This window comes from Ambystoma mexicanum, chromosome 1p, assembly GCF_040938575.1.
Source record: "Ambystoma mexicanum isolate Mex_15411 chromosome 1p, UKY_AmexF1_1, whole genome shotgun sequence".
NCBI classification, from domain to species: Eukaryota; Metazoa; Chordata; class Amphibia; order Caudata; family Ambystomatidae; genus Ambystoma; species Ambystoma mexicanum.
In genome coordinates, this window is record NC_090921.1 from 1,006,293,770 (window position 1) to 1,006,312,339 (window position 18,570).

Consider the following 18,570-nt stretch of genomic DNA (forward strand, 5'->3'; position numbering starts at 1 on the left):
TCTGATAGAGATTATGGTCCTCACCCGCAACTCCGACCACCCTGACTCTTTAGTCACATCTATGATTCTAAATTAAACAGTTAGCTGAAATAAAGTGGCCCCCCTTTAGAGAGAACCTGCAGGCACTCTTGGTTCTCTCCCGCCTTAAAATAATTCAAGGCTGAAAAAAGACAAGCAAAATGGGTCTGGGTGAAAAATCAAACCTGTGAGAAGAAGGAAACCTGGAAATCCCTATCTAAATCATATCAAAAGCAAATCTACCATGCCAAAAGAACCTTCATTAACAACAAAGTCTAGTCCACAAACGTTTTGCGGTCTATAGAAATCTTGAGAAACCAAAAATACTGGTCCAATGCTTTGAGCCTTCTAAAGGGGGCTGTGATAAGGTACAACAAGCCTTTGCTGTTAAAGCCACCATTGCACGTACTAAGATTTCCACCTCACGGCCTAAAGAGGGGATTCACTCCATTAAGGTTTCCCCGCACTAAACTGGCCCCCAAACACCCTTTTCTTTCTCTTGTGTAGCCAGAGATGAAATGCAATCAATTCTTAAATCTATGCAGCCCACATCCTGTCCTGGTGAGATCGTTCCACCCAAATTTATTTTGAGACACCATGACATCTTTATTCCATTCTTAGTATGCTTTGTAAACTCTTCCTTCTCCTACGGGAATGTCCCTGACATTATTAAACACGTAGTTGTCTCTCCTCTACCTAAAGATCCAGCCTGAGCCCAAAGGATCTCAGTAATTTATTCCCTATCACAAACACGCTTTTTCTGCTGAAAAAATTATAGAGTGGCAACAGCGCAACTGCAAAGACACTTTGAAACCTCCAATGTCTTTCATCCAAAACAATCTGGTTTTCGTGCTCAACATGGAACTGTGCCTTGACGGATCTTCAAACTGATATGCTCAACATCACTGATAAAAGTGAGACTGGTTTATTAATTCTTTTGGATCTCTCCGCAACTTTTGATCTGCTAGACCACCAACATTTGCTGAACTCTGTGTCCACCCTGGGTGAGTGCTCAGAAGAAGCTACCAACTGGATCAGCTCTTTCTTGAGTAACAGGAAGTCACAGGTGTGCTTGGGCAACATCTTCTCCAATACTGAATCCATTTTCTGCATGTCCCACAGGGTTGCCTGCCCCCTACCTTGTTTAATCTATATATCAGACCACTCTGTGACCTCCTGAAATCTTTGGACATATGCTTCACCAAGTACGCTGATGACACTCAGCTTCTTATGGAGTTGAGTGGAAACTACACAATCGATTCAGCCCGGGTCGACTACATCCATGGCCTTGTGAAGAACTGGATGTCTCCGAATTGGATGTATCTAAATCCCGCTAAAACAGAACTATTGATCTTTGACTCTATGCAGGCAAGAAACAAGTTAAGCATCGAATACTCTCACATGAACATCAATCAGAACTGGGGCTGTACCGAATAGCATATTTAGTATTCGACTGAATAGTTTGTCAGCTATTCGGCCGAAGCCAAATATGAAGCCGAATAGTTGCTTTATTTAATAAATCATGTTCCAAACTTCAAAAAACACACTTATTAAAAAAACAACAAGGCACCATTTTCAATGCATTCTATACTTTTATTTCTCTTCATTGTAATTAATGTATCATCTTTATTTAAAGTATAAAAGCCAGAAATAAAGCACATTTAACCAAAATGAACAGACCAAATGGTACAGACGATTGTTGCATATTAATTGCCAGTTAAAGTAGGAGGTTTCACAAATGCAAAAGGACTGCCTTTGTGAATCAGATGCATTGCATTCTCTATCCATTTGCAAAGTCAATGTGGTTGAGTTTCGAAACTTCTTTGCAGCTCACATAGAAATGTATAAAATGGTTCATGTCGGCTCATGCAGGGCACAAGTCAAGAGGAAATCTGAAATGCGTGAACTCCATCTCACAACTATTCACCCCACCCAAACAAATGCTGCTCACTTTTCACTTATCCTAGCCACTCCTTCTCGCCTATACACAAACATATGCAATTTATCATTCCTGATAAAATATCAGATAATGTTAAACTCAGGACACAAGTCCTTAAAAACTGAAAAGGGTGTCTATGATGTACGCAATGGGAAGTGACATGACAGGAACTGAAAGTATCTATGCACATTTCTTTCAGTTTGTTTTTTCCAACTGAAAAAAAAGTGCACATTGCATATAAACATTCGCCAAAAGAAAAGATGTTCCTGTATTGTTGCAAGCTAAGTATAAAGGATGAGGACCTTTTTTGTCTAAGAATCTGTAACAAAACATGCCCTAAAGAGCAGATTACAATATAAGATATTTTTCAGCTGTGTGATAGCAATTTGTCTGGTCTAATTCTATTCAGTTTTGAAAACTGAAGTCTATATTTGCCTTTCTGAGTTCATGTTGTATTGTATTGAAATGAGAATGTCAAAGTATTCGGCAGGAGCCGAATAGCAAGAAACTATTCGGCCGGAGCCGAATAGCTTTTTTTCAGCTGGAATTTGGCCAAATACTTACTCGAAGCCGAAGTTCGGTACAGCCCTAATCAGAACCACATCAAAGTCACAGAGAAAGTAAAAACCCTGGGGATATATATGAAAGCCTCGCTTAGCACTGATTCTCATGTCGATGGAGTTGTAGGCACCTCTCAATACCAGCTGAAAGTTCTAAGACAAGTGAAACCGTTGTGATCCCTTAAAAATCGCATAACCTTGATCAGTGCAATTATCAGGTGTAGGGGAGGGCTGGTCCAGGAGACCCCTCTCGCCTGCGTTTCTTCCCCAGGTGAGGGCTATGGCCCACTGGGCGTTCCCTCATGCCACCCGGGCCCAGGTGGTGGAGGGCTCACCCACTGGAGACATCGCCCACACGTATCGAATGCCCATATGTATTGATTACAACACAAATTTAGCTGGGCCCAAAAACCATTCTTTGCCCAGTAAAGATGGTGTAAGCTCAGCGCACTGTAGCGCGGCCCCCACCCTTGGAGAACATCCCTGTTGCCGCAGCACCCTGGCAGATCCGCTGCGAGCACGTTCCCACGAACAAGACGGACATGAGCTAGCGTAATACACTAACATTGTATCAGTTCACCTCCCGCAGTGTATCATCGCTCCTAGCATGACCCGGCCAGCAGGCCTGGGAAATGAAAAGAACAGTAATATGGTCATCAGATGGCAGACAGTCTTTATGTATTAATGTCAAGACCCCTTGCATTATTTCTTTCTTCCACTAAATACAAACGCCTGTAGAAGGTATTAGAATGAGAGAGTATGCTCCCATGATATAAGCTATGGCGAGCTCGCACCATTGCAGGTGGATGCCAATGATAAAGGAACGCTCCAGGGATCTGTTCGTTGCGTGTATCACTGGGCAGCCTACCTCACGTGGTTTCGCGCCATAACTAAAGCTAATGCTGCTAGAGTACACGAGAAAGCGGATGCAACTATACTATGAACTCATGTAAAGAATGCGCGAGAGTGCACGTATCATGTGTGAATGTCTGAGCCCCTCATATGCCACCACCGTCACGAACGGTGGCGGGTCGTTTTCTATGTACTCCACTGATCTAACCACTACCTCATTTACTGCGAATGTATATGCATGTAACTGAAACACTGTAGCTGCTAGAGTATAATGTACAAATATGATGCTCGAACTGGGTATAATCGAAACGCACCCAGCAAAGGTTAAATGCATGTTTTGAAGTGATTTTAAATAAGTATTAGAGAAAGTATTCAAATGTTTGCGATGTCTTTACTTATATTCAGCAACACACGAGGGAGATACCTTTGTGAAAGCGTACAAGGTCTCGATGTATCCCCCTCCCTCAGAAGGCTGCCAAGACATGAGAACAGAGCCCCGCTCTGCGTTATCACGCCTCCCCCGACCCGACTGGAGCCGCTTCAAAGACGTGTAGCCCCACTACAGCACCCAAGGCCGCGGCCAGCCACCTGCATTATTTACAGCACAGCAGTAAACCTTAGTTTAAACTCAAGCACCCCCTCGTAAACCCCACAACCCACCGGACTGTCTCAGACTTATGGCCCTGTGCAATCAGGACACTCAACACTTTGACAACACACAGCGGAACATCCATAACCACTTCTAACAAGACAGGAAGACCTGTACCACCCGCCCCAGTCCCCGAAGCTTAGCCCCTCGACCTACGGTCCCGGTCAACTGATCACGAGTAACCAGGCCTCGATATATTATCTCCAGACCCCTCACAAGGTGCATTCCCCCTGTGTTGCATTAACCTATTGAAAGATTTACTAAAAAGAATAGAACTGTAAATGACTGAATGACTGCAGTGTGCATGGCAGAGGGCAAGTAAGTCAGAAAAGGCATTCATCTCTGCCACAGGCCGCCTCGGCACACCAACACCGCCCGGATGAACTCAAGCCGACCTGCCAGGCCCAGCCCAACCCACGAGGGTGACCAGTGACGTCCTCCAGCCAAGACCAACCACACCGCAGCAGCACCTATAGTTAGTCGTCGCCACCCAATCCCAATGAACTTGTGCCCCCTATAGTATGTAGGTTTTGATGACGTTTTTTGTAAATATATACGCCTGTCTTTGCTATTGTCAGGCAGAGCGCTCTCGGAGTTTGCAGAGTTCTTTGCATGCCCAATTCTGATTGATAAACTCCCATTTACGCTCACCCGCACTCTGTCTTGGCCTTATTCCCATTTTGGGAAAGTCCTTCATTGTCTCTCATTGCGGGGAGGATCGTGCTGTTTGGGGACGCTTGCTTTCAGTGGTGACCCCGATAGCGTGATTTTTATTTCTTCCTAAACTCCTTATAACCGTCCCCGTTTGGCACGAGAATCTCTGGTCGAAAAGGGATACGCACGGTGAGCCGGCTCCGGGAGGCTGCCCGCCAACGGAGACCGGTACACTAAGAAGTGCGCACTCAATAGAGAGGGGGTACGGGATCCCGGTTGAAAAATCCCCTTTGAGTACCGCTCGCCGGAGCCGGGGCTGACTGTTGAGCTGACGGCGACACTGCCCGGACGGACCCAGTTTCGGAGAGTATCGGTTCAAGACGGGCACGTGAGTACTGAGTGCGAGCGATCTTAAGGGGAGCGGGGAGTGAAGTGTAGAACAGGAAACGAAGAGGGGGTACGCAGATCTACTAAAGATCATCTTAAAATTTCCTTGCTTTTTCTTTGCATGTGGCCATTAGGATTAAGAGGTGAATAAGAGATAAAAGTGACGGGAACCTAGCTCCGAAAGGGGGTGGAAGGCGGCGCCGCATAGTGCTATCTTGACTAGTACTGGGAATATATGAAGACGTGGAGTATAAAATAAAAGTGTTCAGCAAAAGGGGACACTGAGAGTACATTAGTGACCGCTATTACTTTCTTCCTTTTTCTTAAGGGTAGGGGGGAGAATAAAAGAACTGTGATTAGCACAGACTTGGGGAGACAGTAAGAGAAACAAAGTCCTATTAGAAAGCGGGGAAAACAGGTTAATCTCTATATATATATGCGCATCTAGATATTCAAATAAGGCGACTAGGGACAGCCGGCTAGGGAGGAAAGGGAGGGCAGCTTGAATGGTGAATGGTGCCAAGAGGTGTGTGCACCTCGTATGTGCTAGAAGAGATTTTGACGTTGTGAATGTGTGAACGATTATAAGTGCATAATAGTTAAATGGTCATGATAAGTGTGGTCGGATAAAAGTTTTTTTTTTCTCTCTTCAGACAACGCCAATATAGTGGAGAGAGTGAGTACCTTTTTGATTTCCAGTCTGACATTGTCAAACCAAAGGATGGGTTGCTCTTGTATGTGCCCCTCAAAAGGAACATAATAGACATTGTGCACGGCCAGTTTTGTATTGTGCAGATAGGGAGGGGGAGAGCCCAAAGGGACTCAACATTGAATGTGAAGTAAAATATAAAGAATAATATTGATACGACATTTACATTGTAGTTGCAAACACACTAGGCACATCAGCACTAGGAGGGCATAGAGATGGGGGCTGAAACACCCTTATCACATATTTGTAAGAATCTCCCGGGGTACGTGGAGCGGATTAATAAATATCACGACCAATGGGTGACCGAGCTAAAGGGGGAGGGGTTACCTCAGATTTGGCCCGAGGGAGGGTCATTTGATAAAAGTGTCCTGGATACAGTGGCCACATGCATTTATCTAAAATACAAAGGAAAGCAGCTGCAAAATAGGAGGGAAATATTAGATCTTTGGAGGTTATTTGAAGAGATACCACCGCCTAAGACACCAGCACTAAATTCTGATCTCCCGTCCACCACAGACAATCCACTGCTGATACAAAGAGATGTCAAAGAAGGCTCAAGTGTAGCGCCACCAGTAGAGGTAATAAGTTTGTACCCGATAATAAAGAAGCCTGTGCCCGCAGAGGGGTACAGTGATCCCACTTACATACCTCCCCCGAGAGATACTACACCCCTCCGGCCCACGGCACCTCCGCCATACGAAAGCACGAGGGAGCGAGCCCAGGCAGGCGCACAAAGGGTGGATATAGAGAAGCTCACAGATGATGTAGAATCAAGACTGACGATAGCAAAGGATGAGCTCTCGAGGATAAAAGACATATGCGAACGAACAGCACTAGATGCAACTAGATCAGGGCGTACGTCTAGAGCGCTAGGTGAAAATAGAAAGCCCGAAGAGGGGTGGAAAAAGGGCGAGATTTTGTTCAGAATTGAGGAAGAACCAACGCGAATAATAGAAGTAGGGCCCGGAGAGGGAGATGTTGCAAGTGAAGAAAGGAGGGGGGGAATTAGAGAGGAGTTGCTGTGTGACATAAGGGACGAGGTAGAAGAAAGCGACAGGTTGAGTATGGCGATAGGAGGGGGAAGCGAAGGGGGGGAAGGTACGTGTTCACTGAGAACCTTGGACGATGAGTGGACGGGGCGACTAAGGAACAGAGTGGGAAAAATGGCATCACTAGGGACATCAACAGCTCTAACGGGTCCGGACGGTACGACAAAAGGAAGGCTACAGCTCCCATTGATACACAGGGGAGGAGGGAGACCTAACTATATCCCATGGGCACAGATGGATAAGGCCAATTTATTAAAGTTATTGCCCCCGTTGTCAGGAGGGGCAAGTAAGTGGATATATGCCTTTGAGAAACATACTGCCGGGGTACCCCTAGCCATAGGAGATGTAAAAAGTCTACTCGTATCAGCAGTAGGTGACCAGGCTGAAAGGGTATGGGTTAAGGCCGGTTTCCCGGGAGTAACGTTAGACTGTGACCGCCATGATGGGGCATCCTTTAACACGGTGCGTGCCAGGGTGTGGGATGCCTTACGCAAAACATTCCCAGACACACCGGACTTGCAGTCAGTGATGCAGTGTACAATGAATGACGGGGAAGAGGCTATGGATTATATTTTTCGGGTCCAAGAGATGTGGAGAGCAGAAAGGGGCACGCCCTGGTATCAATCGACATCTTTATTTTATTTTATTATAAAGAGAGGGCTCCCAAAGGAAGTGCAGAAGGCACTTGACAAGATAGCAGGTATTGAAGCAAAGGGATGGCCAGAAATTCAAAGCATAATAGTACACCATTGTAAAAGAATCAAGGAGAGGGAGAAGGAGGTGGCGCAGAAAAGATTGGCAGACGAGGCGAAGTTAGTACAGTCAAAGTTAGTGAAGGTTGCAGCAGCAGTAGCCGCGCTCCCACACAGTAGGGAGGGAGATGAGGAGGAGGAGGGGCTGATAGCACTCCAAGGAAGGGTGGCAACTAATTGGGCAGGACCAGCACAGCGGCAGTGGACTGAGCAAGAGCAAGGTGGAAGCCCGCAGTGGCAAGAGTGGACCCCTCGAGGGGGACGAGGTGGGTACAGGGGCCGGAGAGGAGGCGGACAGCGGTATGGGGGAATGGGAGGAAATGGATGGCAGGGCCCTAGGGGCCCCCAAGGGAGTTGCTGGAACTGCGGACGATGGGGACATTACTCCAGGGAGTGCAGAAGTAGACAAAACAATGGGTTCCAGGAGGGGGAGACTTATGGTCATCCACACCCGGGAAGCCCATACGGTCTCCCAATGGGACAGCAGCAACTAAGAAACCCCGGCCAGGGTACCACGGGCCAGCAACAAGGACACCAGTATAGGACACAGAACCACCCCCAAAACAATGACAGCATGCAATACACACCAGGTAACCCTTTCGCGACAACAGCAAACGGGGCCCCCGCGCCAGCGCCTTACAGCGGCATGTCGGTAGTTTCCGGAAACGTCTTTAATGAGGGAGGGGCGACGAGATACCCCGCATAGGACAGCCCACAGAGAACACTTGCGTGTCCAGTTCTATCCACCACCTACAATGCAGCAGAGGAACCATTGGTAGGGGCGCAGATAGGAGACAAGCAGTTTATATTCATGGTTGATTCGGGAGCGGAGAAATCATGTATCAGAGAGGGCCGATTCCCGTTATCTAACAGGAAGTTAGAGACGCAGGGGTTCTCTGGGGCTGTAGTTGAAGTTCCTTACACAGAAGCTTTGGATGTAACAGTGGGGGGTAAGACTGTGAAGGCACCCTCATTGTATTACGAACATTCCCCAATTAACTTGCTAGGGAGGGATCTCCTGAGTAAACTCAACATGACCATATCATTTACCGAGAGAGGGATAGTGTGTTCCACACCCGGGATATGCCCCTTGCGTGCAATGTTGGTAGTGCAAGCCCACACAACCACGCAGGAAATACGAGGACTGCCACAAAACGAGGAAATGTTTATCAAAGGGCTGAAGACTCTGGCCCTCATAATTCCCGAGCTGAGAAGCATGGATTGGAGGATCCCGGCGGAGTTCCTCTTCCGCCCCATAGTATGCCCCAACACAGCACCAGGATCAGTGGTATCGTTAGATTTGCACGCTGTGCAAGTGTCAGCAAAAAGAATAGCTGTGATCGGAGTGGACGAGGAAGGGTGTGAGTGGCGCACAGTGCTATGCACAAACGCCAACATCGCCCTGCGAGAGGTAACAGATGAGGATCTCTTTTCAGACTCAGAAGGGGATGGTGAAATAGTGATGGAAATAGCGATGCCCTGTGATATTTTAATACAAGCAAGGGAGACTCCCGTCCAATTGATGACAGTGGTAGGAGCACCACCGTCGTTTTTTGATGATGACATGAGGCTCGTACCAAACAACTTATGGACAACAGGCCCCCATGATGTGGGACTGTTGCATGGAGTACAGCCTGTGGTAATAAAGCTAAAACAAGGAGCAATTTTACCACGAGTTAAACAATATCCTCTGTCTCGTGAAGCTGAAGAGGGGATAAAAGAGACAATAAACGCCCTACTAGCACAAGGGATAATAGTGCCTTCAAACTCCCCATGTAACACTTGTATTTATCCGATCAAAAAAGCAAAAGGGGGGTCTTGGAGGATGATACAGGACTTACGCCCCCTCAATGATGTAGTTCAGAAGGAGTTCCCTCTAGTCCCGAACCCCGCATCAATACTATGCAGCATCCCGAAAGAGGCATCACATTTCACAGTAGTGGATTTGAAAAACGCATTTTTCTCTATACCCCTGGCTGAAGAGAGTAGATACCTTACCGCCTTCACACTGGGGGGTAAAAGGTACGAGCATTGCAGATTACCACAGGGTTACTGCGAGAGCCCGAGCATCTTCAATCGCGTATTACATGAAGACCAAGGAAACCTATCAGTTGAGAGCACCATTATTCAGTACGTAGACGATTTACTAGTCTGCGCACGAAACGAAGAGACATGCAGAACAGATTCCATAACATTATTGACTTTGCTGGCCAACAAGGGGTACAAAGTGGACAAGGGAAAGCTACAATACTGTCTGACAGAGGTCCTGTACCTAGGACAGCTGATTTCGAGAGATGGAAAAAGAATAATACCATAAGAGGTGGAAGCCATAAGATCAGTACAAGAACCCACAACAGTAAAAGACATGCAGAAATTTTTGGGAATGTGCAATTACTGCCGAGCATGGATATTAGATTATGCGCCATACACTAGGCCCTTATTACAAGCATTAAAGGTGGCTCAACAGGAGAACAGGAAGGTGGAATGGACGGAAGAGATGAGTTCCTCCTTCCAAACACTAAAAGAGTTGATTTCAAGCGCCCCAGTACTCGCAAACCCTGATTATGGACGCGAGTTTTACCTATTCTCCCACTGCAAGGAAACACTGATGACAGCAGTCCTGACACAAAAAACATCCTTAGGACACAAGCCACTGGCTTACTATAGTGGCACTTTAGATGCCGTGATGCAGGGCCATTTCGCGTGCGAGCAATCACTCGCTGCAGCCGCGTTCGCGATTGAGAAAAGTGCCACAATAGTAATGGGCTGCCCTGTGACATTGTTTGTGGAACATTCATTATTTGCAATACTCGAGAGATCAAAAAGCACACTGACCACACAGCGGGCAACTGCCTACGAGATTATACTGTCCAGTGCCAACATCCATATAGTGAGATGCAAGACAGTGAACCCCGCCACATTCATTACAGAAACGTGCACGCTCGAAGATATGCAGAACCACGATTGCGCAACCTACACAGGAGGAAGTGGGGAGGAGACAGTGGTGTGTGAGAACGCTCTAAGCGAAGGGGAAGTGTACTTTGTGGATGGGTCCGCATCTATTGACACGGACACGGGAGAGAAACACGTTGGCATGGCAGTGGTGAGGTTAGAAGACGGCGAGTATGAAACACTGGTACAATATCGTCTCCCATCACATTACTCCGCGCAGGCAGCAGAACTGGTTGCACTCATAGAAGCACTACATGCAGCAAAGGGTTGTGCAGTGACAATATACACAGACTCAGCTTACATGACAACGACAGTACATGGAGGCCTAGCAAGATGGGGGCGGAGGGGCTTTAGGAGGGCAGATGGAACACCTGTACAGCATGCAGAATTGTTAAAAGAGTTAATTGAGGCCCTGCAAAACCCCACTGCAGTAGCAATAGTAAAGTGCCAAGCACATACGTCCAACACAGATGTTGTGTCTTTAGGGAACGCGGCAGCGGACGCTGCCGCCAAGGAGGCTTCCTATTTTCAGAAAAATGGCACAGGTGAATACATGCTTAAGGACAAAACAAACGAAGAGCCCCCAGAGGGATATAATGTCATGCCCATACCACAAATAATAGAATTGCAGGAAGGAGCCAGTGCAGAGGAAAAACTATTGTGGACAAAGCGAGGGTGCAGCAAGTCAGGAACAGACCTGCTGTGGAGGCAAAATAACTCGGGGAAGGTGGTAATGCCAATTCAGCTACTAGAGATTGCATTTCAACAGCTACACTTCCCTGCACATAACACCAAACAACACATCGCAGCAGAAATACAGGAAGAATGGTTCGTGCCCTGCCTTCAGGAGCATGTGTCTCGATTGGCAATGGAATGTACAACATGCCAAATATACAATTCAGGGATGACATTACGCACTCTCCGGGGAACAATCCCTAAACCCATTGGCCCATTCAAGGAACTACACATAGATTACGCAGATATGGGGGAAAGGTGTAATGGTGCACGGTACATGATTGTGGTCGTGTGCCCATTTTCAAGGTGGGTGGAAGCAGGACCCTGCGCGCGACCCGATGCCAAGAGCGCTGCCAAGTTCCTAGTAAGGGAGGTATTCCCGCGCTGGGGAATTTGTGACGTCATTCGCTCAGACAATGGCACTCATTTTGTAAATGAGCTTTTTAAGGAAGTGACTACATTGTTGGGAATAAAACATAAATTATGCTCAATTTATCATCCTCAAAGTAATGGCGTAGTGGAAAAGATGAACGGATTGTTGAAGGGCAGGTTATCAAAGCTATGCTTCTCATTGAAAAAAAATTGGATTTACTGCCTACCGCTTGCGCTATTTGAGTTACGAAACCAGCCAAGCAAAGACCACCATTTGTCCCCGCACGAGATCGTGACCGGGAGACGGATGAACACTGCACATTCACCACTGCGCGAACACTCAGACGCTCACAGAAGCGCCGCGATATTGGGGGATGAGTTCACAGACTATTTAAAGAAACTGACAAGGGCAGCGCGCGTGATAGCAAAGCAATTGTCCCCACCCTTCACTAGAGAAGAGGGAAATGTAACAGGCGCTGTCACGGAGCCAGAGCAACAACTACAGCTAATGCCAGGCGATTGGATATATGTCAGAAGTTTTGTGCGCCGGTGGAATGCACCACGATTCCATGGCCCATATGAAGTAATATTTTGCACGCCTACGGCGGTAAAGGTCAAAGGGTTGAGGTACTGGGTGCACTTGACCGATGTACGGAAGGCATATAGCAACGTACAAGAGGAGGTAAATGGGGAGGCACAGACAACAGCAAACGCTGCAACTGAGCAGAATGACTGAATATGAACTTGCGTGTATGTGCTGGTACTGAATTTGAAGAAATGCACAACTGGTAAAGATGCAAAAAAAAAAAAAAAAAGAGGAAAATTTTGTTTTAACTTTCATCTTGTTGAGTGTGAATATATTTATATATATACATATATAAAATGGAATGCTGAACTATGAACTTGTATACACCCTTGTCTGTGAATACCCCTCCCCGCATCCCCACCCGCTCCCATTCCCCGTCACATGTATATTGGCGCTGATGGTGCCAACAAAATGTTTACATGTATGCACTCAATGCACTTTTATATCTTAAAACAGGAGCTTCCATGGCATCTAACGGGCGGCCTGCAACGGATAGATTTACTAGAATTAGAGAATGGTTAACTATGAAATGTATATATTCGTATGAATGTGGACTATCTGCGTGCATTATATTGTTTTTTACATTATTATTTGGTCTGGTTACATAGTGGTTCATAGCGTTCATCTCTATCGAGATGAACGAGGGGGGAGGGAGTAACACAACTACTGGGACCAATACAACTGCAAGTGTCAATGCAACTACAAGGGAAGGTGATTTTTTGATATGGGATGGAACTAAACTTGTGTGGGGCTACTATACTACGTCATCCAATGTTGTCATTTCACACGATGGAGGGCCAAAGGGTGAAAGACAAAACAACACACTGTCCACACCTGAGATGTCGAATTACAATGCTCACAGCTTAAACGACCGGAATCCCTCTGCCATATCCTGGTTGTATAATACCCCCACCAGCCAACCTGCCCCCACGGCCATAGAGAATCAAAGAATGAGAGAAACACATGAAATATTATATGATGACTGGGTGAAGGGGGGCGGGAATGAGAAAGGGGGGTCTAGTTTGTCTCTTGCCCAGGGAATCGGGAAGAATATGAGGAATAAGAACAATAGACGGAAGAGGGAAGCAGGAAGGAGGAAGTATGATGAGTACTATGGGTTAGGTCTAGATAAGATGGAAGACCCACGACACCCCCACCAAACAAATAAGTGGTATGCAGACATGAGTGCCACAGCTAAACAAACAACAAACGAGAGCTGTTATGTTTGCTCCCTCATCCCTCACGCATCAGGTACACCCAAAGTACTGTTACCCAAAGAGTTGCCGATTATAGATGCCCAATGTCTCCTTCATCTCACGTTATGCAGAATTAAGAACACCTTCCAGGCACATGAAGTGACTTTTCAAATGCTGCAGAACGAGAAAACGTGCTACCCAAAACCGTCAGGGGTTGTATGTCTGAAAGAACCATTTTTTGCAATCGAAGGGACACTTTTTTCTGATAACAAATGGAAGAATGAAGAAGTAATGTGTAAAGCTGAAGCACTGAGGGGTGTGGCACCGGAGAAATTGCAATGGATAAAAGAAACATGCACACCCGTATGGAGAGAACACATTTCAAAACTAACCTGGGTTACGCCCATCGAAAAGCCTTTCAAGTTGCAGAATGAAATAGACTATGAACTATGTTTCAAAGGAGAGGGGAGAACGTCCATGGGGACAAACAAGAAGTGCAACAAAACCCTCACTATCCCAGACCTAAGAAAAGGGACTGCGGCCCTTATGGACACGTATTGGGTATGTGGAAACCAGGCATACCTACACCTCCCCCCGTCGTGGAGTGGCAGCTGCTCAATGGCCACTCTGCACTCAGCTCTGATGGTGATACCAGAAAGCCACATCGATGGAAGCAAAAGGACACAGGAACGCACACAACAGAGTGTGGCCCAACCAACTGCAGAACCACAAATGTATGTCCTGTCTTCTGGAAGCAAGGAAGAGGTGCTGACCCGCAACAGACGAGCATCAAACTATATATCAAAGGCATCATCAGAACTATTGGCCCAGATCCCAGACAAATATCGATTATTCAGCTCAGCAGAAACGTTTTTTGCCTCGCTCGTATCAAGTGTCCAAGCAAGGGCTAACGCAAAATGGCTCCAGATAACCCGCTGGGAATTAATTCAGCTGGCGAACAACACCGAAGAAGGTTTTAACATAATAAAGGTCGAACTAAGAGCCTTGCGACTGATGACCATGCAAAACAGGTATGTCCTGGACCTGTTGACGGCGATGGACGGCGGTGTTTGCCGAAAAATAGGAAGTGCCTGCTGCACTTTCGTACCTTCTGAAGACGCAGAGAACGGCTCCCTGTCCCATGTGATCGAAGCAGTCCACAACCTAGGAGAAAAAATGAAGATGGAAGGCGGAGCAGAAGATAGTACATGGTTCGATAACATCTTCTCCTGGGTCCCCTCATGGCTTGGAACAACGATGAAATTTTTGATGCCAGCTGTGGTGTTCCTCCTTTTGATTTTCTGCCTATGCGAGGTGGGTCTTCGAGTCTGTGCTAGCGCAGTACCAAATGGTGCAATGATGATGGTGACAATGGGCAACTCACACGGTACAATAAAAACGGTGCAAGAAGCACAAGTATAAACAGGGGTAGACAACACACCAAGGTACCAACTGGTGCCCATGTACCACGACAAGGATATTGTAGATAAGCTTTGGCACACCACCATCAAAGAGCCCCGCATACTAGAATGGTACGAGGAAGTGTGGGTAGATTTGGAAGGAGATGGTGGGTGCATATATCTTACGTGTACTCCAGATGAATACGCCAGGAGAGGTGAGAATTTAAGGGGGGTGTGCAGAGCATGGATGCCTATCAAAGGAACTCCTGCATGGGATGAGGCGGTGATGGACGAAGCAGAGTGTAAGAGGATAGAGGAGTTAAAGAATTCGTTACTTAAGTAACGAAAGGGGGGAAATGTAGGGGAGGGCTGGTCCAGGAGACCCCTCTCGCCTGCGTTTCTTCCCCAGGTGAGGGCTATGGCCCACTGGGCGTTCCCTCATGCCACCCGGGCCCAGGTGGTGGAGGGCTCACCCACTGGAGACATTGCCCACACGTATCGAATGCCCATATGTATTGATTACAACACAAATTTAGCTGGGCCCAAAAACCATTCTTTGCCCAGTAAAGATGGTGTAAGCTCAGCGCACTGTAGCGCGGCCCCCACCCTTGGAGAACATCCCTGTTGCCGCAGCACCCTGGCAGATCCGCTGCGAGCACGTTCCCACGAACAAGACGGACATGAGCTAGCGTAATACACTAACATTGTATCAGTTCACCTCCCGCAGTGTATCATCGCTCCTAGCATGACCCGGCCAGCAGGCCTGGGAAATGAAAAGAACAGTAATATGGTCATCAGATGGCAGACAGTCTTTATGTATTAATGTCAAGACCCCTTGCATTATTTCTTTCTTCCACTAAATACAAACGCCTGTAGAAGGTATTAGAATGAGAGAGTATGCTCCCATGATATAAGCTATGGCGAGCTCGCACCATTGCAGGTGGATGCCAATGATAAAGGAACGCTCCAGGGATCTGTTCGTTGCGTGTATCACTGGGCAGCCTACCTCACGTGGTTTCGCGCCATAACTAAAGCTAATGCTGCTAGAGTACACAAGAAAGCGGATGCAACTATACTATGAACTCATGTAAAGAATGCGTGAGAGTGCACGTATCATGTGTGAATGTCTGAGCCCCTCATATGCCACCACCGTCACGAACGGTGGCGGGTCGTTTTCTATGTACTCCACTGATCTAACCACTACCTCATTTACTGCGAATGTATATGCATGTAACTGAAACACTGTAGCTGCTAGAGTATAATGTACAAATATGATGCTCGAACTGGGTATAATCGAAACGCACCCAGCAAAGGTTAAATGCATGTTTTGAAGTGATTTTAAATAAGTATTAGAGAAAGTATTCAAATGTTTGCGATGTCTTTACTTATATTCAGCAACACACGAGGGAGATACCTTTGTGAAAGCGTACAAGGTCTCGATGTATCCCCCTCCCTCCCTCAGAAGGCTGCCAAGACATGAGAACAGAGCCCCGCTCTGCGTTATCACGCCTCCCCCGACCCGACTGGAGCCGCTTCAAAGACGTGTAGCCCCACTACAGCACCCAAGGCCGCGGCCAGCCACCTGCATTATTTACAGCACAGCAGTAAACCTTAGTTTAAACTCAAGCACCCCCTCGTAAACCCCACAACCCACCGGACTGTCTCAGACTTATGGCCCTGTGCAATCAGGACACTCAACACTTTGACAACACACAGCGGAACATCCATAACCACTTCTAACAAGACAGGAAGACCTGTACCACCCGCCCCAGTCCCCGAAGCTTAGCCCCTCGACCTACGGTCCCGGTCAACTGATCACGAGTAACCAGGCCTCGATATATTATCTCCAGACCCCTCACAAGGTGCATTCCTCCTGTGTTGCATTAACCTATTGAAAGATTTACTAAAAAGAATAGAACTGTAAATGACTGAATGACTGCAGTGTGCATGGCAGAGGGCAAGTAAGTCAGAAAAGGCATTCATCTCTGCCACAGGCCGCCTCGGCACACCAACACCGCCCGGATGAACTCAAGCCGACCTGCCAGGCCCAGCCCAACCCACGAGGGTGACCAGTGACGTCCTCCAGCCAAGACCAACCACACCGCAGCAGCACCTATAGTTAGTCGTCGCCACCCAATCCCAATGAACTTGTGCCCCCTATAGTATGTAGGTTTTGATGACGTTTTTTGTAAATATATACGCCTGTCTTTGCTATTGTCAGGCAGAGCGCTCTCGGAGTTTGCAGAGTTCTTTGCATGCCCAATTCTGATTGATAAACTCCCATTTACGCTCACCCGCACTCTGTCTTGGCCTTATTCCCATTTTGGGAGAGTCCTTCATTGTCTCTCATTGCGGGGAGGATCGTGCTGTTTGGGGACGCTTGCTTTCACAGGCCTCGCCTAGAGTACTGCAATGCGCTACTGGTCGGTGCGAGCAGCAACTGCATTAACTACAGGAACTTCAGAATTAAGCTCTGCGCATCATTCACGACTTTCCCAGGAGAGAACATATCTCTCACGCTAGGAAAAAACTTCATTGGCTAAATCTTACAGTTCGAAAACACTTCCAAACTCTTTCCTTGGCCCATAGATGCATTCACGGAAAAGCCCCCATCTTCCTAAAGGCGCAACTAAAACCGTATGCTCCTTCCAGACAACTTTGCTCCACCTCTGGCAGTCTATTGGTTGTTCCTAAATCTAAAAAAACAGAGGTTTGGGGCGATCCTTCCCCGTCCTGACAGCTCAAGACGGGAACGGCCTGCCACTGCCACTCCGTTTGGAGTTCGCTACCCGGCTTTTAGGAAACGTTTAAAAACGTATCTCTTTGACTGACTTCTACTGATTCCCGTTTAGCTGCTGGACTTCGGTATCTGTGCTGTTATCTTGTCTCTCCTAGTCTTGTTGGGAATTTGTAGCGCCCATATGCTTGCGAGCTTTGGCGCGTTATAAATAAATAAAATAACAAAATTAAAATAAACCTAGAAACAACGGGTGAGAGCAACTTGCTGTAAATTGAGCAATAGGTTTTTGCCAAAATTCTACTCAAGTCAAAACACGTGTCGCCAACTGCTAATTTGGCATTTGTTAATGTGTGATTATATAAAAAAACAACATTTTCTACATTGTCTAGAGGAGCATTTGTTAAGTTTTGAATAACAGAACAATTTCATGAATGTTGGTATTGTTACAATAAAAAATGTAACATACTTAAGTTTTGGGTGAGCACAATTATTAGGATTAACGTTTGTTTGAAGATGTCTGTGTTATAGGCGGTGAGCAAGGTCTTAGTTATTCTCAATTGCAGGCAATATCCAACCGAGTTAAACTCATATAGGCCAAGGCGCACGGATAACTGGATTTGCAAGTAACAGAGTACACTATTCACGTAGCGCCCAGTTTTTCCGAATCACAACGAGGCGCTGTACTGACCTGAGCCTCAGTTTAAGGTGAGATGACAGAGCCTACAGTTGAAACCCACTCACGCTGGCTGCCAGTGCCGCAAACACCGACTTGCTTCTCTATTTCTAAGGCAAGTTGAAGGTTGACGCCGTTAAATCACGCTCCAAACACACATTCGATTGCAAACCGTGAGTCAATTCACTCCAGCCTAAAGTAAGGGCATGCCATTCCAGAGCGCTACTGCAGGTGATGAAAGAGAGATTGAGGATGGAGCACCGGGGGGATTGAGTGACAAGACGGGCAGGGGCCACGGAGACACTCCTTCCACGGCTGTTGGAAGCTTGGCCTTACTACGGAGGTCT

The 18,570-nt window shown here is 46.9% G+C and overlaps 1 protein-coding gene across 5 annotated transcripts in view; it reads right to left on the reverse strand.

Annotated features, from left to right (window-relative positions):
* The window catches only part of FCSK (fucose kinase), a 1,510,689-nt gene that overhangs the window by 664,820 nt on the left and 827,299 nt on the right, over positions 1 to 18,570 (reverse strand). The window lies entirely within an intron of this gene.